The sequence below is a fragment of the Macaca thibetana genome, chromosome 4 (assembly GCF_024542745.1).
Source record: "Macaca thibetana thibetana isolate TM-01 chromosome 4, ASM2454274v1, whole genome shotgun sequence".
In the NCBI taxonomy this organism is placed as follows: domain Eukaryota; kingdom Metazoa; phylum Chordata; class Mammalia; order Primates; family Cercopithecidae; genus Macaca; species Macaca thibetana.
The window spans coordinates 101836212-101862427 of NC_065581.1; the positions used below are offsets into that span (position 1 = coordinate 101836212).

General features: G+C 38.7%; 1 long non-coding RNA gene across 1 annotated transcript in view; it reads right to left on the reverse strand.

Annotated features, from left to right (window-relative positions):
- Positions 1-6219: 6219 nt before the first annotated feature.
- Positions 6220-26216, reverse strand: part of LOC126952250 (uncharacterized) — a 39289-nt gene continuing 19292 nt past the window's right edge. The window contains exon 3 of the long non-coding RNA XR_007724827.1: positions 6220-6298. This is a non-coding gene — a long non-coding RNA (uncharacterized LOC126952250). The remainder of the gene's footprint in view (positions 6299-26216) is intronic.

Sequence of the window (26216 nt, forward strand, 5' to 3'; positions counted from 1 at the left end):
AAACAACCCATATCTCCTGCTACATTATCTTCTCTCAACATGTGAAAAAGCTACCAAACACACAGTATGGTGATTCTCACTCTTATCTGTGACTGCCCTTCTCTCCATTAATTCATGTTAAATGAATCACAGGGATAAAAATGGTAATATTTAGCCCAAAGGTATTCATGTCTAAATGGAAAACTTTGTGCAGTGTGGCACTTAGTTTGGAGGTAAGTAGATGAGTTTCCTAGAATGTAAGGTGAAACTTCCTTTCACATCCTCACATTGCTGCTGCTCAGAAGCTAAGAACTTCTGCTCTAACAGAAAGATTACATGGACACTGCGACTACCTGGGTCCTCCTCACAGGAGGAGCAATTTTTCTGTGTTGTGCTGAGAATCTGACATCCATTGTTTGACTTTTCTCTGTTGGGTGAATTGGGGGCTCATGATGGTTATCCATGAATGGCCTCTCACTTACGTTCTCTGAGCACAATGGGTGTGAGTCAGGCCATAGTCCTTCAAGAAGATGGCTAGAGGAATATCACTCTGCAGATCCAACCCATCTCCCATGAGGATCCCACCAACTAACCTTATGGGGAAGGGGAATAGGAAGCCCATTTTGGCCCCATATCAAAGCCACATTCTTCAGTTTTAGTCATCATAAAATTCCTATGTCTATTTCTGTGTTCTAGTCTCAGTGTCGATTTCCTACATCTATTTCCTGTGTCAACTGGTTCAGAACTCAGAGGAAAGATGGAATGGACTAATTGGCCCCCCAAAATCCCCAAACCCAACATCCCTTAAATTACTTAATTTAGCTAACTATTTATGAGACTGCCTTATAAATCATAGAAAAATCTCTCTCCTTATGAAGCAAGTTAAATAGTACACTTTGTAACACCATTCTGAGGGGAAGAAAAACGTGGATATGTAAACTTGTACTATGAAAGTCAGTTTTCTCCCTAACTTATAAAGTCTTCGATAAAACAATAAAATTTTTGACCATCCTGTTTTTCTATAAACGATAGCCTCCTTGACTACAGACTTAGCATTTGTAATGCTCTCCAGACTCCATGTAACAATCTCCAAATACTTAAATCAGCAAAACAAATTTACCCAGGAGCAACCCAGGCGCTGCCAGCATCAATTAAAAATAAGTGATGTAAAACAAATTGATGAAGGATAATTTTAATGCAACACCATTTCAACTATATATAATGCCTTCCATCTCTAAAAATAAGCAAACCTGAATAACAACAAAAAAAATTCTCTAAGAAACAAACAAACATTTGTTCCATTCAATAAAAACAAATTGCTTTTCTGTTATCTGAAAGGGGTCAGTCAAACATAAATACTGGCATTGAACCACAACACTTGAATACTTTGGCACAAGTGTTTTTAAACCATTCCTTTGCATGATTTAATAAAAATTGTACTACCATTGGAAAAATAATGAAACAGAAAACTTTGCAACATACAATTGAGTGATAATTAAGCTTCATTATACTATGAATGATTTATACAGGATTTATTCCTTAGTGCTCTTGAAATTATATATTTGAAAAAGATTGGTTTTAAAAATAACATAACTCCAAAAGCTAGAAAATTTTCTACTTTAAAATTGTTTTCTCCAAATAAATAAGAAAAATCTGCTTCTAAATAAGTCATCTGAAATCTTTATGTACTCAGTTCTCTTCAGTACTCAGTTCCTTCCACCCCACCAACTGCCCCCAAGTTTTTCTTTTCATTAGTTCCTATTCTGATTGTTCCAAATATTTTTCAGATTGCTCAGACCTCAGTGCTATCTCCCACCTAAATTGCAGTGATTCACTCATTTTACTGCCACTAACAGGCTTTCATTTCCATTCTCTCCTCCCCAAAATCTCTTTATGTCTTCATGCATTCTCTACTTCTTCCCCAGTTGTGGGTCCTTCCTGTTCCAGACTAACCTTGAGAAGCTTTTCCTTTATTCCATCTTCCCTTCTGCCTATTCCCCCCATCATACAAAGGTGATCAGGACTTCTCTTTTCCTTTCTCACAAACCACCTAACAGCTATTTGGATCAAGTCCAAGTCCCAAATTCACTTGCCTACCGAAGCCATGGAGGTCATACAAGTGAGATACGTGAACTGGGTTTAAAGGATAACTTCCGGGCATGGAGATTGTGTGATGAGTGGGGAGAAAGGATGTCATTCCTAAGGTGGACAACCAATTCCTTGGTGCCAAGGAACCAAGTTCTAGTGCCAAGGAATTGGTTGGTGCCAAGACGGAACAAAGTCCTAGTGTTGTCAGATCTCCCAGTTTTTCAAGAGAAATCGGAAGTTGTGGTTTATATAAAACCTCCCAATTTGTAAATGTTGATAACTAATTTTTTAAAAATCTTTGAACACTCTGTGGACCTCAATCAAAGCACATCTGTGAGGCCCGTGGTCACCCAGTCTGTTGCCTCTGCCTAGCCCTGCTACCTTCCTGTCCTCAGAGTCCTACTCCTTACTTGCTTTGCAGTCCAGCTTCCAGTCACACCACCATGCTGAAACTCACTGCAACCATCTCTGGCTCCTTCTCAGTCCTTACCATCCCCAAATTGCCATAGCATTTCACATCAGTGACTGACACTCCTAGAAGTCCCCTCTCTTGGTTTCCATGACATGGTGTTTTCCTGTTTCTCTTCTTCCCTCCTTGACTATTCCTTCACCAGTTCCTCTTCCTCTTCTTTACTTCCTGCACCTTTCTACACTACCTTGGTGATGCAGTCAGCCACACGTGTGGGAGGTTCATATGGAGAGAAGGCCTGGAAAATGAACTCCACGGGGGCACCTTTTCAGAGGACAATGTTGTTTAAGATAAGCACCAACAGTACTTTGCATGCAAAGGAAGAGATGTGGCAGTGTTTCTGATCCTTGAATGCACAAAAAAATCATCTGGGAAAAGGGTCGGATTTTAATTGGTCTGAGCTATATCCTAGCCTCAGGATTATTTAAAAGCCCCTCAGGTGACTTTTTTTTTTTTTTTTTTTTTTTTTTTTTTTTTTTTTTTTTTTGAGGTGGAGTCTCACTCTGTCACCCAGGCTGGAGTGCAGTGGCGCCATCTCGGCTCACTGCAAGCTCCGCCTCCCGGGTTCAAGCCATTCTCCTGCCTCAGCCTCCCGAGTAGCTGGGACTACAGGCACTCACCACCACGCCTGGCTAATTTTTTTGTATTTTTTTAGTAGAGACGGGGTTTCACCGTGTTAGCCAGGATGGTCTCGATCTCCTGACCTCGTGATCCACCCGCCTCTGCCTCCCAAAGTGCCGGGATTACAGGCGTGAGCCACCGCGCCCGGCTTTAGGTGACTCTTAACATGCAGCAAAGATGAGCACCACTGGTATAGACGGTGGCTAAGTGACTACTCAAAATTGATGGGTTCCACCTAACGCGAATTGCTACTTTCTAGGTCTGCCAGCCAGGGCAGCTCCACTGACTCGTTCAACGAGTATTGTTGAGTGCTCTGATGTAGCCTTGCAGTGGGACTACAGGAAGGAAAGGGAACTGGCTGAGCCAGCACAGGTTGCTGAAGTTGCTCTCTCAGATTGTATCTTGGATCATTTAAATAAACTTTTCCATGAAAGTAAAATGTTTATTTCACTGTAGTATAACGTGAAGAACTTCCTACCACCAAGACTTTTCTTATGGCTTCTAAATGGAAACCTTGCAAATCTGTTTCCTATCTCCCTAACTCTGTATACCCTATGAACTTTACTTCTGTGTGTCCAACTGCCCTCAATTTTCCATTACTGTATAATAATGTTTTCATTCTCCCACCCATTAAAGTGGGAAATCCTGACACAATCCTTGACTCCTCCCTCTAGTTTCTCCTTTATAGATAATAGTGGGTCTTCGTGCTCACACTGTTTCTGCCATCTGCCTGTGTCTTCCTATGTCCACTACCACCTTCCAACTTAAGACATTGCTGCTTCATGCTTGGCCCATGGCAGTGGTTCTCAGCAATCTCCCTGCTCCCAGCCTCCTCCTCAATCAGTGCATTGTGCTCTGGGATTGTGTGTTTTCCTTCTTACAAACTTTCTCGCACCCTACAGGAATAGACTTAGAGACCTACAGCCTGAGTCTGCTGAGGTACCTCACTCTACCACCCAGTGTCTCCATTAAAGAATCAGGGATGTGCTGAGATTGTTTGGCAATAGTTTCTTGCGCCTGCTGAGCAGGTGGGGCTAGAGCCAGAGTCTTCTGAACAGTCAGGCAGGTGGCCAGGAGGCTATAAAATCCCCTGAGAATGCAAGGGTAAGCTTCTATCTCCTGGCCGAATTCTCACCCACAGAAGTGGCTCTGCTGCTGCTGAATCTATTTCTGTGAGTGAGAATTCAGCCAGGAGAATCTAAAGTGTCTTTTGTATGAACTTTGGGAGACCCATGTCTCCACCTGGGGAACACACCAAACAGTCTCCTGCTTTCATAGCTATCATCAGCCCTCTGTACCTAGGATGCAGAACCTACAGATCCAACCAACCATGGATCAAACATAATAATTTTTAAAAATTAAAAAAATACCAATTTTAAACTACAGTATAACAGCTATGTACATAGTATTTACATTGTATTAGGTATTATAAGTAATTTAGAGATGATTTACAGTATATGAAAGAATGTTCGTAGGTTATATGCAAATATTATGCCATTTTATACAAGGGACTTGTACATCTGTGGATTTTGGAGTCTGCAGGGGTCCTAGAACCAATTCTCCATGGATACTGAGGAGAACTATACTTCCAGATGGATATATTTGTGGATTCTTTGCCTCTGAAGGACTTTTTATCATCTCACCACATCTGCTGTCATCTTTCTATATGCTACAACACTCTCCCAAAGTGACAGCCCCATAGATCTGCAGTACCCAACAATTAAGACCCACACTCCTTTGGGTTGGCATTCCAGACCTTTCTAGTTTGGCTTCATAAGTCCTTCTGGCCTTGTCTCCCTCTATACCTGTATACCTACCTGATATGGTTTGGCTGTGTCCCCACCTAAATCTTATTTTGAATTCTAGCTCCTATAATTCCCACGTGTCATGGGAGGGACCTGGTGGGAGGTAACTGAATCATGGGGACAGGTCTTTCTCATGCTGCTCTCATGATAGTGATTAAGTCTCACAAGATCTGATGGTTTTACAGAGGGAAGTTCCCCTACACAAGCTCTCATGCCTGCTGCCATGTAAGATGTGCCTTAGCTTCTCCTTTGCTTTCCACCATGATTGTGAGACCTCCCCAGCCATGTGGAACTGTGAGTCCATTAAACCTCTTTCCTTTATAAATTGCCCAATCTCCAGTATGTCTTTATAAGCAGTGTGAGAACAGACCAATACATTACCCTATGCTCTAATCCCAATGGGCAGCTTGCAACATTTATTAAGACCAAGAAGAATCTGAATCACTGAGATGCCCCATCCAGAAAAAAAGAGTACGGCCTTTCTTATTCTCCACTTATTGAGTTATAAAAACACAACATTTCTGAAGCTGCAACTCCAGTATGATGTGCAATGTTGGAAGCTTTAACGAAAATTATTCCTGTTGAGTTGAATAAGCCTGCCCATTTCTCACTTTAACATTATGATTATAATATTACATAACACTTCATAGCACTTGACAAAGTACTTTGCTTATATTATCTCTTTAATCCATATAACAATCCTGTGAACATTTGCAAATTAGGAAATCGAAGCCCAAGGATATTATTTTGACTTTCCCAAGGTCACACATATCATACCATAAAAACTAAATCTCTTTCAACTACTTTACACAAATACAGATGGTTTTCACTCCCAGATCTTCTGATTTTAAAATCCCAATAACATTTTACTACCCAGTCATGCTTTATTTACTAATGTAAACCTCCACATTGTTCACCAAAACTCACAATGGAAATTAATAAAATAAACTACCCGTCTTTGAGGATTTCAGCGCAAAAGCTATGCTTCCTTGGTGATATCATTCTCTTTTAGAGCTATAATAAGGAGCATATGCCTCTCTGTAGATCAGTGTTATTATAAACTTGATATACCAAGACTATTTGAAGACGGAGAAATGAAAGCTTGTAAAAGGCACTGGAACTGAACAAAAATGATAGTAATGAAAAGGTAGGAAGACAAACAGCTTTCAGCAATTACAATGTTCTGCACAGAAAGCTGCCCAATATCAAACATTGGCCTCTTTATATTGTCATGCAAAAACCTAACTGCACTATTTACCTTCTATAATGCTGAAGAGAGGACCAAAGAAGCCAAGCGTCATTTCTTTATTATTGTCATGTGCCATGGATTCCAACACTAGAAGGAAGAAGTAGAGATTATAAAATCATAAGTATCTGCTCTGTTCTGATACTGGTAAGGATAAAGTGTGTTCCTGGAAAAATCCTTGGCATACAGACAGAATGTGGGGCTCGGTCAGCTGCAGTGAAGGAAGGAGGCATAGGAGGAACTCTCAGGACCCATCTCATGGCACACTCTTGGGAGGGCTCAAACAGCTCAATTTAAAAGTAGTCAAATTTGAAAACCCTTCACAGAAAATATGTACTCACTTTTAAAAAGGAACACCTCCCAAGGCTTTCGCTCAGCTATAAGAATTTAACCCAAAAAGGAAATACACAGACATAGACACACACACACACCCCCCCACACACACACAGACTCACACACATAATAACAATAGTTGAGACTGAGAAGAGCAGCAGAGGGGGCAAATAGTCAAAGAAGGGTTAAAAAGGATATTTAATTTTTACTATATTCTTTTGTACATTCAGGGTTTTTGTCCAATAAATGTGCATTACATATTCAAGAAGTTAAATATAATATGAATTGCAGGTTTTTTAACCTATTCTTCAAATATGCATACCCTGTGACCCAGATATTTCTCTTTCAAATATATGTACAAATAAATGCCAACAAGTCTGTATAAGGATATTTGGTGCAGTAACGTCTGTAATACAAAAGATTAGATGGGATCTAATTTCTCTCCAATAGGAAAATGGTTCAATAAATTCTAGCACATCCACTCAGTGTAAAACTCTGCAACCATGATAAAGAATAATATAGCCACAAACAAAATGCTCTGCAAGATAAACTGTTTTACAAAAAAATTAAAATATATATACAGCATGTTACCACTTTTAGCAAAATGTGTATGTACTTAGATGGATGGATAGATAGATAGATAGATAGATAGATAGATAGATAGATAGATAGCTATAGATAGATAGGCAGGCAGACAGACAAGAAAATGTATATTTCTCTATTTATTTAGAGATATTCTAGAAGACAAAGGAAACTAGTAACAGTGGTTTAGTTGGATTTCTGAGAAATTGGTAATTTTGGGTAAGACAAAAATTTACTTTTTATTATATATCCTTTTTACTTTTAGTTTTCTTATCTTGGTTCACATTAATTTTTTAATTACAGAACGATTTTTTTGGCCAGGTGTGGTGGCTCATATATGTAATCTCAACATTTTGGGAGGTTGAGGCAGGAGGATAACTGGAGGCCAGGCATCTGAGACCAGCCTGGGCAATATAGCAAGACCCCATCTCCACAATAAAGTAAAATAAAAATTAGTCAGACATGGTGGCACATGTCTGTAGCCCCAACTACTTGGAAGGCTGAAACAAGAGGATGCTTGAGCCCAGGAGTCTGAAGTTACAGTGAGCTATGATTGCACCACTGCACTCCAGCCTTGGCAACAGAGCAAATCCTTGTCTCTAAAAAAAAAAATTTTAATTTAAGATTTTTTTAAAATCAGTGTCTCATCACAGTGATAAAGAAAACTCACATCGGCTACCTATACTGATCAACTTTGCTCTTTATCCACAAATCTGAACGATCAAGCATTAACAGTGCCTGTGGAGCCTCAACAATCCAAAAGAGAAGGACCAACGTGAGCAAGGAAAACAATCAACCCAATATGAAAGAAGACTACTTAATATTCCCAGTGATATTTGAGATGATAGATGATAGCACCCCTCCAAAACACTAAGGAAATAGAAAACAAAGTGCTCTTGGAAAGTAAAAATATGTTTAATAAATATATACATATTGCAGAATCAAAACAAAAAGATACCAAAAATATGAAAGAAAAGTTGAAACATAGGAGATAAATCTTCAATAACACACTTTCATCAAATAAAAGTTCTGAGAAGAAAGACCAGAAAAAGAAATGGAGATTAAATAATCAAATAAATAACTGAAGAATATCTCCCAGAACTGAAGAAAGACCTGGGCCCTCATACTGAGAGTCCCAGAGAGAACCACACAGAAGACATGAACAAATCCTTGGGAAATTAAAAATCCCAAAGACAAAGCAAAAGTTCCAAAAGTCCTTCCTCGGGATAAAACGAACCAACAAAAAACAGGTTTCTTACACAGGAATGAGAACCACAATGGCATCAGATCCATTATCTATTGCACTCAACACTCTAAGATAGCCAGCAATAGCCTCAAATTCAGAGGAATTAATTTTAAATCTGAAATCCAATACTAAGGCATCCTACAAAATGTGGGGGGAAGACAGATATTTTCAGACATAAAATAACTGACAAACTTATTTCCCCTGTGCCCTAATATGTACCTAATATGGTTAGCGTACATTAAAGAAATATTGTGATTAAGCAGCTAAACACCCTTAAGATATGATGCCTTTCTCATGTTTAAAAAAAAAAAAAAGAAAAGAAAAAGAATTAGAAATAACAGGAAAAACAAACAAATGTAGAAAAGTTTGTTGACCAAAGAAACAGTGGCATGATTTTGAAAAATTGATAAGATTTTTAAATATTAAAATCAATTTGGGTTTTATACTTAGAATGGTTTCTTTGAACAACACAAGCTTTGCCACATTAAGATTTTGTCTTCTCTATAGGTTCGATCATACAATTTGGTACTGCAGAGAATATTTATATAATCATAACATTATAAAAATTATTTATTGATTTTCCATTTTCAGCATCAACCCACAAAAGAGAGAAGATATAAATAGAATTACCAGACAGAATATAAATCTGACATATCTTGACAATAGAAAAGTAATAACATAGCTGACGATAGTTGGGAGTTGGGTGTAGGGGAAGGGGAATCGGAAAGAAGAACAGAAGTGCTAATTTCCTCTTAGTATAGTGGAGATAGAGGATTTTGCCTAATGTTTGACAGACAAATAAATAGGACTTATGTAAATAATTTAAAGCTACAAAAGTAATCAATTGAAAAGCTAAAATATAATAGCCCTAATGGGTATGGGTGAGGGTAAAGAAGAGTATGTATAAGCAGGTGACATTCACCAATTTTTATGGCATGAAGTCAACTGACAGTAGCCATAAAAACACTTGATGCTTAAAGTTGATAAATCATCTCAATGAATGTTGGCACATACTTTGCATAAAAATTAATCTTAAAACAAGTTTTAGTGGCTTCCTCTGGTTAAGTTTGTAGGGCAACAAAGTCTTTTCATTTTTATTTTATTCACATTCATACTGCCTGAATTTTTACTTCAATGTTCATATGCATTTTTACAATTTAAAAAGAAATGTGCTCTTTGTATAGGTGGGCTGCTTCATAAATTCTAATCAAGATATTTATGTAAGTATTCTTATTATTAATTATAACAGTAACAACGAATAATGGCTACATTTTACTGCGAGTTTTTTATGTGCTAAAGGCTTATTGAGCACTCCCATTGAATTGTCACAACGATTATGATATAGATACTATTATCTCCTACATTTTATGCATGAGGACATTGAGACTTACAGATTAAGTAATTTCCTAAGGTAACATAGTTAGTAAGAAGTAGGGACACTAAGGCCCAAAGCTAGGTCTGTCTAACTCCAAAGGTCATGTTCACAACCACTAAACTCTACTGCCTGTTCTATCCTGTGATTTTGAACTTGCATTATGAAGACTCTTGTCTCCATCGACTATGTCAGCTCTGACAGATCTTTATTTGAATTCACAGGTAGCTCCTTTGACCAAAGACAATTTCGAAGACAGACCATATATATTTATATACATATCAGTTGCACTAAATGCTAGAAGATAGCAAAACAATGACCTCAAATTCAGAGAGAAGGCCAGGTGTGGTGGCTCATGTCTGTAATCCCAGCCCTTTGGGAGGCCAAGGTGGGTAGATAACCTGAGCTTAGGAGTTTGAGAACAGCCCGGCCAACATGGTGAAACCCCGTCTCTACTCAAAATACAAAAATGAGCCAGGCATGGTAACATGCACCTGTAATCCAAGCTACTCGGGAGGCTGAGGCAGGAGAATCGCTTGAACTTGGTAGGCTGAGGTTTCAGTGAGCAGAGATCATGCCACTGCACTCCAGCCTGGGCAACAAAGCAAGACTCCATCTCAAAAAAAAATAAAAATAAAAAAATCAGAGAGGAAATTGATTCAAAAAAAAAATCAAAACAACAACAACAACAACAAACTGCATGAAGCTTATGCCAGAAAGGGGGGAAATGGGACTGTCTACACAATTGAGTCTCTCAAGTTGAAAAAAAAATCTGTCATTCCTCTTTTAGGAAGTTTACAATTAGGAAAACAAAGATTAGCACTCACTTCTTCATGTAGCAAGTTACTAAGTGTCTACTTTTGGCAAATATGAATGGATTCTGGTAATTCTGTCATTCGGCAACTGTTTAGAGAATACAGCTGAATCACACTGCTTGGCACTGGGGATAACAAGGCTGACATAGACCCTGCCTTTCAGGAGCTCACCATAAGCTAAGGTGTAGTTTGAGGGGTACTTTAAACCCCAATCTCAACTAACCCCATACCTACCCTCTCTACCATTATTTTGATTTTTCATAATTATTTTAGCATGGGAAAACAAAACTTCAAGCCTGTACACACCCCTCCCCTTCAAATGGATTGCTGTCCCCAAGCCCATCTATATAAAAATTCAGAAACTATCATTAGAGCTTAGAGTCTAGTAGGGATGGAAAAGCAATTAAGCAAAATTATGTGATTCATTATACATGAATGGGCAGTGAAGTCAAGAGTCCTATCAGATTATTTATGTTACTGTTATATTAAGTGGAAGAACAAGAAGTATGGGCCAAGCCATGCAATATAGTTTCAAATTAAAGGGTAAAAAGCATCAGTCAAATTTCTTGTCTTCAATATACTTTGATAAGTAATGAGCTATATTTTTACACTTCAGAAGTATTTAAAATTTCCACATTTCTCATATAGGTATATATACCAAAATCTCTTTTGGAAATACATATTTCTATTTACCAACTTCAAACGAGCCTCAGGATAGTATGTATTATTAAGATAAGACCAAACACATCATTTTTTCTGAGTCCTTTTCATAAACTCCATGGCCAGATATTTTGCAGAAGGCTTTGCAGCTTAAAATAGAAAATGTCTTCTAGAGATAACTAAAGAAAGATTTTGAGATGAACAAGGTTAACCACTCTTTTGTGGGTCATAGCACTGATGTGCTTCAGCCTCAGAGCACAGCTGAACTTTTAAAAATCACTGACTGAATCAGTTCCCATTTCTTTCTTTCCATCAATGTCTTTAAGCTGAGTTCATTTGAGAACATTAACCTGTAGGCCCATATATGGCCAATTCATTTGATAGTTCTTCCTAATTCCTTCATATCAAATATTCGTTTTGTTAGAGATGGGAAAAATGAAGTTACCAATAATAGAAGAGACACTAATAACCCAAAAAGTTCTCTCTTCCCTCTTGCTAAGAGTGCCCGTGCTGTTTGGCTGTCCCCACTCTTCCATATATCCTGGTGCTCAGGGATGGGGGGCACACTTCCCATGCCCTGATTTCCTGTTCCTACTGCCAAGGATTTGTTCGGATGTGGGCATGTGATTTAATTCTGGATACTGTATAGGAGATATAGGAAAGGCTCTTCTTATTAACAGAAAAAAAGGGATAATTGAAGATCAATATCCTCTGCTGCTGATGTCATTGTGCCCATATGATTCCCAGAGCTGTGGCAGCCATCTTGCAACCACGTGGGGAAACTAAGTCAACAGGTCTAGCATGGCAAAACAGAAAGATGCAAAGAATTTAGGGGTCTGCTAGTAATGAGCAACTGAATCAATCTGGGGCTGTTCCACATTCAGACTTCCTGTTGTGTTAGATAATAAATCTTCCTCATTGCTGAAGTTATTTTGAGTCAGGGTTTTCTGTCACTAAGCTAAACTCATTCAAACTGGTACATATAGATTAGTTCTCTCTGTTACCCCTTTCTTCTTCCACCCAGCCAACATTTTAAATATTCTTAACATAATTTCATTGTTACTGACTTTTTTTTTATAGGTAGAGGTTAGTTTTCCTCAGTGGTAGATGTAAATTTATCTTCATGTTTTATATTTTACCTTGGGAATCTACTATAAGAAAGTGTCCTTATCAAAGATATGTGATTACTATACCTATAGGGAACAAATTATATTTTTAAGGCCATAGAAAAATCAGTGGTGTTTTTTGATAGCCAAACACATTCATTTTAACCAAAGATCCTTTTCCCCTATTTAAAATAAAGAGAAAGAAAAAAATGAGTTATAGGTGGAAGCTTTCTAATTCTTATCTCAATTTTTTTTTCATAAACTTTCATTACAGCAACTCCTCGAAGCCTGACTGTTTGGCTTTCACAGTTTAATTTCTTAGCTTTGAGTTAACATTATTCCCTAAATCTCACTAATCCCCTAAGGAAGATGAACCATAATGGTGAACTTCATATAAAAATATTCTATTAAATTTTGAAATGATTAAATTGTATACATAAAAATAAAAAGGAATGACATTGAATTTATATAACTTCCTACCAAAATTTCTACATTTTCTGCCATCTTTTCATCAATACCACTTCCAAATGTCTCTCTGTGTGAACTTTATCAAGACAAGTGTCAGAATTCATAAAATCAACTAGAGTAATTGAAAGGCCTGTGTTAATTACAAATCATAACACAAGTCAAGGTTAATTGCAATTAGACTTTAAATGTTTTGCTTGAGGACGTTAGACTTATTTAGTCTGGATCATATTAAAATAAAAATGAAATGCTTATGTATGAAATATATAACAGTATAGTATAGTTGCAGGGAGTTTAGGGGACACCACTACCCAACACTATTTAAACATTACATATTCCTGTCAAAAGTAACAAAAATAAGCAGTTTGAATATAAATTATTCTAAGGACTTTTTAGCTCCTAAATGAAAAAGTAAAGGCCATAATCTCTTAAGCATCCCTGGGCAATAGCTATTTTTAAAAATTCGAACTGTGAAAAAACTGAGATGTCAACATTCATTTCTGAAGTTTAGAGCCAATTTTGTCACACAAGTGCCTTACTAATTTTTTTGTCCCTGTGTTATGCTCTAAGGGGAGTTCTCCAGAACAAAACCTTAAGCTTAATCCAAAAGCAAATTATTCAGAACCCACCCTCTCATGTTTTTAGTGTCTTTCTAGCTCCTTGTAATGAAGAATTTGGGAGATGAGATTAGAACTTTTAGAGATAACTATGAAGATATGATAAAGAACAGTCTTACACAGGCTAGAAAGTGGGCATGAGATCTCTAAAGTACAAGATTAGCAGACAGCCTAATATGAAACTGAATGGAGCTATTCCTTAAGTTAAAAAAGAAACTATTTTCTTTAAGGACAATTTGAATGACTTTTGATAAATGTACTTTAGCTATGCAAAATATAAACATCTGGAGGGTCCAGGTGGAGGGTACATAAGCAGTCATAAAAACCAGAAAAAGCCCAGGATCAGATAGATTCACAGCCAAATTCTACCAGTTGTATAAGGAAGAGCTGGTATCATTCCTACTGAAACTATTTCAAAAAACCGAGGAGGAGGCACTCCTTCCTAACTCATGATATGAGGCCAGCATCATCCTGATACCAAAATCTGGCAGAGACACAACAAAACAAGAAAACTTCAGGCCAATATCCTTGATGAACATCAGCGCAAAAATTCTCAACAAAATAGCAAACTGACTAGGCACAGTGGCTCATGCCTATAATCCCAGCCCTTTGGGAGGCCAAGGCAGGAGGATTGCTTGAGCCCAGGATTTTGAGATCAGCCTGGGCAACGTGGCTAAACCCCATCTCTACAAAAAATAGAAAAATTAGCTGGGTATGATGGTGTGTGCCTGTAGTCCCAGCTACTCAGGAGGCTGAGAGAAAAAGGTTGCCTGAGCCTGGAGTGAGTCATGATCACACCACTGCACTCTAGCCTGGGTGACAGAGTGAGACCTTGTCCCCAAAAAACAAAACAACGACAACAAAAAATATGAGCAAACCAAGTTCAGCAGAACCACTACTTTGCCAGAACATGACCAGACTGCTTCTTTAAGTGGGACCCGGGTTCATTTCTCCTCACTGGGCAGGACCTCCCAGCCCTGACCTCCAGCCACCGACCCACCAGTATTCTATTGTCAGAGCTCTGATCTCTCCCTGGGACAGAGTGCAGGAGGAGGAGCAGGCTGCCACCTTGGTTGTTTGGAGGACTCAGGCTTTCCAGTCTGCAGGCTTTGGAGAGTCCAAGCCAACAGAGGCAGAGGCAGTTCCCCAGCATGACAGCTGAGGCAGTTCCCCAGCTGTTTTGTTAAGGTGTGGCCAGACTGCTTCTTTGAGTGGGACTCTGATCCACTCCTCCTCACAGGGCAGGTCCTCCCAGTTGGGACCTCCAGCCACCTCCACCCATGTTCTATGGCCAACAGAGGTCTAATTTCTCCCTGGGATGGAATGCCCAGAAAGCAGGGCAGGCCACCACCTTAGCTGTTTGAGCATCTTAGCCAGTCCACCCTGTGGGCCTTGGAGAGCCCAAACTAATCAGGGTCTGAACGGACCCCGAAAACAGCACAGTTGCTCTATAAAAAAGCAGCCAGACTGCATCTTTGGGCAGGTCCCTAATCCAGTTCCTCCTGACTGGGTGAGACCTCCCAACCAGGGTCTCCAGATACCTCCTACAGGTGTGTGTGGGCCAGCAACAGGTCAGTACCCCCCTGGGACAGAGCTTCCAGAGGAAGTGGCAGGCTGCCATATTTGCTGTTTCACAACCTTCGCTGGTGATACCTCCAGGTGTGGGAAAAACCAAAGTGACTACAGTCTGGAACGGACTCCCAGCAAACCACAGCAGCCCTACAGAAGAGTGGCCAGACTGTTAAAAGAAAAGCAAACAAACAGAAAAAAACAACAACAAAACACACACACACACACACACACAAAATAAAAAAAAAAACTCCATCCAAAGGTCAGCAACTTCAAAGATCAAAGCTAGATGATAAGGCCACAAAAGAATCAACTCAAAAATCTGAAAATTCAAAAAGCCAGACTGCTCCCTTTCCCCTAAATGACTGCAATACCTCTCCAGCAAGGGCTCAGAACTAGGCTGAAATGACAGAAGTAGGCTTCGGAATGTGGATAAAAATGAACTTTCCTGAGCTAAAGGAACACGATGTAACCCAATGCAAAGAAGCTAAGAATTAAGATAAACAATGCAGGAGCTGACAGTCAAATGCCAGTTTAGACAGGAAAAGAACTGACCTGATAGAGCTGAAAAACATACTACAAGAACTTTTCAATGCAATCACAAGTATTAATAGCAGAATAGACCAAGCAGAGGAAAGAACCTCAGAGCTTGAAGACTATCTTTCTGAAATAAGACAGGCAGACAACAATAGGCAAAAAAAGAATGAAAAGAGGCTAGGAGTTGTGGCTCATGCCTGTAATCCCAGCACTTTGGGAGGCTGAGGTGGGTGGATCACAAGATCAGGAGATCGAGAGCAAACTGGCTAACATGGTGAAACCCCATCTCTACTAAAAATACGAAAAAAATTAGCCGGGCGTGGTGGCAGGCACCTGTAGTCCCAGCTACTCAGGAGGCTGAGGCAGGAGAATGGTGGGAACCCAGGAGGTGGAGCTTGCAGTGAGCCGAGATCACGCCACTGCATTCCAGCCTGGGTGACAGAGCGAGACTCAAGCTCAGGCGACAGAGCGAGACTCTGTCTCAAAAAAAAAAAAAAAGAATGAAAAAAAATGAACAAAACCTGCAAGAAATATGGGATCATGTAAAGAGACTGAAACTATGACTGATTGGAGTACCTAAAAGAGACAGGGAGAACAGAACCAAGTTGTAAAACATACTTCAGGATATCATCCAGGATAACTTCCCCAACCTAGCAAAACAGGCCAACATTCAAATTTAGGAAATGCAGAGAACCCCAGTAAGATGCACCACAATATCATTCCCAAGACACATAATCATGACATTCTCCAAGGTCAAAATGAAAGAATAACTGTTAAGGGCAGCCACAGAGAAAGGCCAGGTCACCCACAAAGGGGAGTCCATCAGACTAACAGTGGACCTCTTAGCAGAAACCCTACAAGCCAGAAGAGATTGAGGGCCAATATTCAACATTCTTAAAGAAAAGATTTTCCAACCTAGAATTTCATATCTGGCCAAACTAAGCTTCATAAGTGAAGGAGAAATAAGATCCTTTTCAGACAAGCAAATGCTGAGGGAATTCATTACCACTAGACCTGCCTTACAAGAGCTCCTGAAGGAAGCACTAAATATGGAAAGGAAACACCATTCCCAGCCACTACAAAAAGACAATGAAGTACACAGACCAGTGATACTATGAAGCAACCACATAAAAAAGTTTGCAAAATAACCAATTAGAATCGTGATGACAGGATCAAATCCACACATAACAATTATAATCTTAAATCTAAATGGGTTTAATCCCCCAATAAAAAGACACAGAATGGAAGAAATCACAGCCAGAAAAATGGCAGATAGGAGACAGGACTAACCTGCAGCTCCCACTTGGACAGATAGAACTGTGGAGGGTCATGTGGAGACTCGCACTGTGAACTTTTGCTCCAAGAAACACTGCAGGAACATACCAGGGAAACGGAAAAAATTCACGGCCCCTTTGAAAGCAGTGACTTGCTGCTGCAAACTCCGTTACGCAAAAAACTGTGAGTTCCCAAAGTATGAGAGGGAAAACGTTTGCTTCCAAACACAGTCCCCACTGGGGAACCTAAAAATCCAGACCACAAGAGAAGAATTTAACCTTACCTAGAGCTGACATGGATTTAGGGAGCCAAGCAAAATATAAAAGTAGAAGAAGCAGTGGCAAGAGCCCTGCAGGCAGTCCTGGTCCCCAGCTCGAACCCAGCGAAGCCATCCCTTGCCTTATCTCACAGGGAACCTCAGGAAAGGCCACCAGTAGAACTGGGGAGGGGCCACAGGGTGAAGGAAGCTTCTAGCTGAACTTTATAATAACTTCAATTAAGCATGAATTTTTCTGAGCAGGACTCAGGAGGCAAACAGGAAGTGCAGATATGAGCACAGAAGCCACAGCCAAAGGTGCAGGCAGGTGGAGAGGGGTGAGGGCTGAGAGCTCTGCTTCCTTTCTCAGCCAGGAGGCTTATAACCTAGGGCAAGATCTCAGCTGTGCTGACCAGCTGCCTGGGTATGAACTTTGTGCTGTTCACAGGGCACGGTGGGACTGAGACGCCTTGCTGGCTTCATGGCAGCTGAGTGAGGCCTCTCACTGCCAGCTTTCCCTTACTTCCCTGGTGACCTGCATGACATAGCAGAGCCAGCCATAATCCCCTGGAAACATAACTCTACTGGCCTGAGAACCACCTCCTATCCCCCACAGTACCCACAGCAAGCCCCACCCAAGGAGAGTCAGAGCTCAGACCTGCCTAACTCTGCCCCCACTATGGGTTTTTGCTACCAACCCTGGTAGCCAAAGACAAAAGACATAAACTCTTGGGAGCTCTATGGCCCCACCCATCACCTGAGAAACCCAAGTATTTAACCTGGTTAATGTAGGGCAAGAATATATCGCCCTTCAACTACTGCAGCTGGTGTTGTCCTGAAAGCATCAACTCCTGGCTGGAGGTCAACAAACTCAGGCCATTACAGCAACTCATAACAGAACAATCCTGCTCCAAAGGAGAAAACAACAGCTAATTCCATCATCTGCAACATCTTGACTAACCAGAGGTCCTGAATCTGTCCATGTGACAACTTCACTGCTAGCACAACCAGCATTCAATAAAACCAGTGCACTAAACAAAACTACAACCGAGGACTTCCACAGATTCCACTTCACTCCCTTACAACCTCCACTGGAGCAGATGCTGGTATCCATGGCTGAACAACCTAAAGACAGATCATATCACAGGATTCTTTGCATACATGCCCTGGCACCAGCCTGGAGCCTGGTAGCCCCGATGAATGGCTAGACCCAGAAGGGCAATAGCAAACTCCCTCACTGCAGTCTGGCTCTCAGGAAGCCTTATCTCTGGGGTAAGGGGGAGAGCACCCCATCAAAGGATCACTCTGTAGGACAAAAGAATCTGAACAGCAGCCCTTGAGTTCCATATCTTTCTACTGAAACAGTCTACCCAAATGAGATGGAACCAGAAAAGTAATTCTGGTAATATGAGAAAACAAGATGCTGTAACTCTGCAAAAGATCATATTAGCTCTCCAGCAATGGATCCAAACCAAGAAAAAAATCTCTGAATTGCCAGATAAAAGATTCAGAAGGTTGACTATTAAGCTATTCAAGGAGGTACCAGAGAAAGATGAAAAACAACTTAAAGAAAATTTAAAAACAATACAAGATATGCATTAAAAAGTCTCCAGAGAAATAGATGTCATAAAGAAGACAACTGCAAGTTCTGGAAATGAAAGACAAACTTAGAGAAATGCAAAATACACTGGAAAGTTAATAGAATCAAACAAGAACTTCCTAGCTCAAAGACAAGGCTTTTGAATTAACCCAACCTGACAAAGACAAAGAAAAAAGAATTTTAAAAAATGAACAAAGCCTCCAAGAAATTTGGGATTATGTTAAGTTACCAAACACAAGAATAATTGGTGTTCCTGAGGAAGAAGAGAAATATAAAAGTTTGGAAAAAATATTTGAGGGAATATTCAAGGAAAAATTTTCTGATCTGGCTAGAGATCCAGACATCCAAATACAAAATGCTCAAAGAACACTCAGGAAATTCATTGCAAAAAGATCATCACCTAGGCACATAATCATCGGGTTATCTAAAGTCAAGATGAATAAAAGAATCTTAAGAACTGTGGGGCAAATGCAACAGGTAACCTATAAAGGAAAACCTATCAGATTAACAGCAGATTTCTCAGCAGAAACCCCACAAGCCAGAAGGGATTGGGGTCCTATTTTTAGCCTCCTGAAACAAAATAATTACCAGCCAAGAATTTTCTATCCAATGAAACTAAGCTTCATAAATGAAGGAGAGATAAAAATCTTTTTCAGACAAACGAATGCTGACAGAATTCGTTATTACCAAGCCAGCACTACAAGAAATGCTAAAAGGGGTTTTAAATATCGAAACAAAATCTTGAAATACACCAAATTCAAACCTACTCAAAGCATAAATCTCACAGGGCCTATAAAACAACAACACAAGATTAAAAAAAGACAACAACAACTAGCATGATGAATAGAACAGTACCTCACACCTCAATACTAATATTGAATGTAAATGACCTAAATGCTCCACTTAAAAGATACAGAATGGCAGAATGGATAAAAACCCACCAACCAAGTATCCTCATTCTTCAAGAGACTCACCTAACACATAAGGACACACATAAATTTAAGATAAAGGGGTGAAAAAAGATAGAAAAGATAGTCTATGCAAATGTAAACCAAAAGTGAGCAGATGTAGCTATTCTTATGTCAGACTAAACAGTCTTCAAAGCAACAACAGTTTAAAAAGACAAAGAGGGATGTTATATAATGATAAAAGGAGTAGTCCAACAGGAAAATATCACAATCCTAAATATACATATAACTAGTACTGGAGCTCCCAAATTCATAAAACAATTATTATTAGAACTAAGAAATAAGATAGACAGCACAACAATAATAGTGGCGGACCTCAATACTTCACTGACAGCACTTGAGAGGTCATCAAAACAGAAAGTCAACAAAGAAACTATGAATTTAAACTATCCCCTAGAACAAATGGACTTAACAGATATTTATAGAACAATCTATCCAACAATTGCAGAATATACATTCTTTTCATCAGCACATGGGATACTCGCCAAGACAGACCATATGATAGGCCACAAAACAAGGCAATAAATTTTTAAAAAATCAAAATTTTATCAAATACTCTCTCAAATCATAGTGGAATAAAATTGGAAATTAACTCCAAAAGGAATCCTAAAAACTATACAAATACACGGAAATTAAATAATCTGCTCCTGAATGGACTGTGGGTCAACAGTGAAATCAAGATGGAAATTTAAAAATTATTTGAGATGAATGCTAATAGTGACACAACCTACCAAAACCACTGGGATACAGTAAAAGCAATACTAAAAGGAAAGCTCATAGCATTAAATGCCTACATCAAAATGTCTTAAAGAGCACAAACAGACAATCTGAGCTCCAACCTCAAGGAACTAGAGAAATAAGAACAAATAAAATCCAAACCCAGCAGAAGAAAAGAAATAACCAAGGCCAGAGCACAACTAAATGAAATTGGAAAAAATACATAGAAGATAAATGAAACAAAAAGCTGATTCTTTGAAAAGATAAACATATCAGTAGACCATTAATAAGATTAACCAAAAAAAAAAAAAAGAAGAGAAAAGGTCCAATTAACCTCAATTAGAAATGAAACAGGAGATATTACAACCAATACCACAGAAATACAAAAGATCATTCAAAGCTACTACAAACACCTTTATGTGCACAAACGAGAAAACCTAGAGGAGACAGATAAATTCATGGAAATATACAACCCTTCTAGATTAAACCAGGAAGCAACAGAAACCCTGAACAGACCAATGACAAGCAGCAAGATTGAAGCAGTAATTTTAAAATTGCCAACAAAAAAATATCCAGGACCAGGTGGATTCAAAGCTGAATTCTACCAGACATTCAAAGAAGCATTTGTTCCAATCCTACTGATACTATTCCAAAAGATAGAGAAATAGAGAATCCTCCCTAAATTATTCTATGAAGCCTGTATTACCGTAATACCAAAACGAAGAAAGGACATAACAAATAAAAGAAAATTATAGGCCAATTTCCCTGATGAACATAGACGCAAAAATCCTCAACAAAATACTAGCTAACCAAATCCAAAATCATATCAAAAAGGTAATTCACCATGGTCAAACAGGGACTCAGGGTTGGTTTAACATATCCAAGTCAATAAATGTGATACACCACATAAACAATTAAAAACAAAAATTACATTATCATCTTAATATATGCAGGAAAAGCATTTGACAAAATCCAGCATCTTTATGATTAAAACCCTCAGTTAAATTGGCATAGAAGGGACATACCTTGAAGTAATAAAAGCCATCTATGACAAACACACAGCCAACATTATACTGAAAGGGGAAAAGTTGAAAGCATTCCCCCTGAGAACTGAAACAAGCCAAGGATACCCACTTTCACCACTTCCATTCAACCTAGTACTGGAAGTCCTAGCCAGAGCAATCAACAACAGAAAGAAACAAAGGCATTAAATCAGTAAAAAGGAAGTCAAACCGTCCTCTGCCACTGGTAATATGATTGTATACCTAGAAAACCCTAAAGACTCATCCAAAAAGCTCCTAGATCTGAAAAATAAATTCAGTAAAGTTTGAAGATACAAAATCAATGTACACAAACCAGTAGTATTGCTATACTCTAACAGTAACCAAGCTGAGAATCAAATCAAGAACTCAACCCCTTTTACAACAGCTGCAAAAAATAATAATAATAAAATACTTAGGAATACACCTAACCAAGGAGGTGAAAGACCTCTACAAGAACTACAAAACACTGCTGAAAGAAATCATAGAAGACACAAACAAATGGAAACACATCCCATGTTCTTGCTCATGGATGGGTAGAATCACTTGGGGAAATGACCACATTGCCAAAAGCAATCTATAATTTCAATGCAATTTTCGTCAAAATAACATCATTGTTCTTCACAGAACTAGAAAAATCAACCCTAAAATTCATATAGAACAAAAAAAGAGCCCACATATCCAAAACAAGACTGAGAAAAAAGTACAAATCTGGAGGCATCACATTACCAGACTTCAAACTATACTACAAGGCTATATTTATCAAAACAGCATGGCACTGGTATGAAAACAGGCCCGTAGACCAATGGAACAGATTAGAGAACACAGAAATAGAGCCAAATACAGCCAACTGATCTTTAAGAAAGCAAACAAAAACCATAAAGTGGGAAAAGGGCACCCTACTCAACAAATGGTGCTGGGATAATTGGCAAGCACAGAGAAGAATGAAACTGGATTCTCATCTCTCATCTTATAAAAACATCAACTTGAGATGGATCAAAAACTTACATCTAAGACCTGAAACCATAACAATTCTAGAAGATAACATCAGGAAAACTCTTGTAGACACTGATTTAGGCAGAGTTTATGACCAAGAACCCAAAAGCAAATGCAACAGAAACAAAGATAAATATAATAGATGGGACTTAATTAATCTAAAAAGCTTCTGCACAGCAAAAGAAATAATCAGTGGAGTAAACAGACAACCCAAAGAATGCGAGAAAATATTCACAAACTATGCATCCAAACAAGGACTAATATCTAGAATCTCAAGGAACTCAAACAAATCAGCAAGAATAAAAAACAGAAAATCCCATCAAAAAGTGGACTAAGACAAGAACAGACAATTCACAAAAGAAGATATACAAATGGCAAACAAACATATGAAAAAAATATGCAACATCACTAATTATCAGGGAAATGCAAATCAAAACCACAATGTAATACCACCTTACTCTTGCAAGAATGGCCATAATTAGAAAATCAAAAAATAACAACTGTTGGCATGAATATGGTGAAAAGAGAACACTTTTACACTGCTGGTGGGGATGCAAACTAGTACAACCACTGTGGAAAAGAGTATGGAGGTTCCTTAAAGAATTAAAAGTAGGATCCAGCAATCCCATTTGATCCAGTCATTTGATCCAGCAATCCCACTACTGGGTATCTACCCAGAGGAAAATAAATCATTATATGAAAAAGAAACTTGTACATGCTTATTTATAGCAGCACAATTTGCAATTGCAAAACTATGGAACCACCTTTAATGCCCATCAACCAATGAGTGGATACAGAATGTGGCATATATTCATCATGGAATTCTACTCAGACATAAAAAGGAATTAAATAATGGCATTAACAGCAACCTGGATGGGGGTGGAGACCATTATTCTAACTGAAGTAACTCAAAAGTGGAAAACCAAACATCCTATGTTCTCACTTAAAAGTGGAACCTAAGCTATGAGAAAGCAAAGGCATAAGAATAATATAATGGACTCTGGGGACTCAGGAGGAAGTGTGGGAGGGGGTCAGGGATAAAAGACTACACATTAAGTGCAGTGTACCATGCTTAAGTGATAAGAACACCAAAATCTCAAAAATCACCACTAAAAACTTATTCATGTAAAACAAACACCACCTCTTCCTGAGAAACTATTGAAATAATAAAATAAAATATAAAAAAAGACACAGGATGGCAAGCTGGATAAAGAGTCAAGGCCCATTGGTATGTTGTCTTCAAGCAACCCATCTCACATGCAAAGGCACACATGGGCTCAAAATAAAGAAAAGGAGGAAAGTTTACCAAGCAAACCAAAAATAAAAAAAGCAGGGGTTGCAATCCTAGTTTCTGACCAAACAGACTTTAAACCAACGAAGATCAAAAAAGACAAAGGGCATTACAAAGTGATAAAGGGCTCAATTCAATAAGAAGAGCTAACTATCATAAATATGTATTTACCCAACACAGGAGCACCCAGATTCATAAAACAAGGGCTTAGAGACCTACAAAGAGACTTAGACTCCCACACAATGATAGTGGGAGATTTTAACACCCCACTGACAATATTAGACAGATCATTGAGACGGAAAATTAACAAAGATAATCTGGACCTGAACTCAGTGCTGGATCAAGTGGACCTGATAGATATCTACAGAACTCTCTACCCAATTTCAACAGAATATATATTCTTCTCATCACTAAATGTCATTTATTCTAAAATTGATCACATAATCAGAAGTAAAACACTCCTCAGCAAATGCAAAAGAACTGAAATCATAACTGTTCTCAGACCACAGCAAGCAAATTAGAACTCAAGATTAAGAAATTCACTCAAAACCATACAACCACATGGAAATTGAACAACCTGCTCCTGAATGACTTTTAGGTAAATAATAAAATTAAGGCAGAAATCAGTAAGTTATTTGAAACTAATGAGAACAAAGATACAATGTACCAGAATCTGGGACACAGCTAAAGCAACATTAAGAGGGAAATTTATAGTACTAAATGCCCACATCAAAAAGTTAGAAAGATCTCAAATGAACAACCTAACATCACAATTAGAAGAACTAGAGAACCAAGAGCAAACAAATGCCAAAGCTAACAGAAGACAAGAAATAGCCAAGATCAGAGCTGAATTGAAGGAGGTAAGGACATGAAAACCCCATCAAAAAGTTAACAAATCCAGGAGCTGGACTTTTGAAAAAAATAATAAAATAGATAGACTGCTAACTAGACCAACAGAAAAGAAAAAAGAAAAGATTCAAACAAACACAATCAAAAATGATAAGGGGGATATCACCACTGACCTCACAAAAATACAAACAACCATCAGAGAATACTATAAGCAACTCTATGCACATAAAGTAGAAAATCTAGAAGAAATTAATAAATTCCTGGACACATACACCCTCTCAAGACTGAAGCAGAAAGAAATCATACCCCTCGATAGGCCAACAACAAGTTCTGAAATGAGGCAGCAATAAACAGCCTACCAGCCAAAAAAAAGCCCAGGACCAGATGAATTCACAACTGAATTCTACCAGAGGTACTAAGGAAAGCTGCTACCATTCCTACTGAAACTATTCCAAAAAATCAAGGAGAAGGGACTCCTCATTAACTCATTCTATGAGGCCAGCACCACCCTGATTCTGAAACCTGGCAAAGATACAATGAAAAAAAGAAAACTTCAGGCCAATATCCTTGATGTGCATTGATGCAAAAATCCTCAACAATATGCTGGCAAACCGAATCCAGCAGCACATAAAAAAGCTTATCCACCACGATCAAGTAGGCTTCATCCCTGGAATGCAGGTCTGATTCAACATATGCAAATCAATAAATATGATTCATCACATAAACAGAACTAAAGACAAAAACCACATGATTATCTCAATACATGCAGAAAAGGCCTTTGATAAAATTCAACATCGCTTCATGTTAACAACTCTCAATAAACTAGGTATTGAAGGAACATACCTCAAAATAATAAGAGCCATCTGTGACAACCCATAGCCAATATCATACTGAATGGGCAAAAGCTGGAAGTACTCCCCTTGAAAACCAGCACAAGACAAGGATCCCCTCTCCCACCACTCCTATCCAACATAGTATTGGAAGTTCCAGTCAGGACAATTAGACAAGAGAAAGAAATATGTATGAAATGGAGTTTCTTAAGGAATATTGACTCATATGATCAGAAGGTGAAGTTCCACAGTAAGCTGTCTGCAAGCTGAAGAGCAAGGAAGCCAGTATGAGTCCAAAAATCTCAAAAGTAGGGAAGCCGACAGTGCAGCCTTCCACCTGTGGCTGAAGGCCTGAGACCCCTGGTGTAGGTCCAAGAGTCCAAAAGCTGAAGACCTGGAGTCCAATGTTCGAGAGCAGGTAGCATCCAATAATGCAGAAAGATGGAGGCCAGAAGACTTAGCCAGTCTAGTCCTTCCATATTCCTCTGAATGATGAGAACACATGGACACATGGCAGGGAAAAACACACACTGGGGACTATCAGAGGGTTGTGTGTGGGAGGAGGGAGAGCATCAGGAAGAATAGTTAATGAATGCTGGGCTTAATACCCGGGTGATGGGATGATCTGTGCAGCAAACCACCATGGCACACATTTACCTATATAACAAATCTGCACATCCTGCACAGGTACCCCTGAACTTAAAAGCTGGACTTTTAAGAAAAAAAGAGAGAGAGAGAGAGAGAAAATTTTTAGCTAAAAAAATATATATATATTATTATTTTAGCATGAGAAATCAATTCAATTGCCTAAAAAAATTTTTATTTTCTCAACAGGGTCATAATATAGTTAAAATGGTTAGTGTGCTGGAGAAAAAGCTTCCATA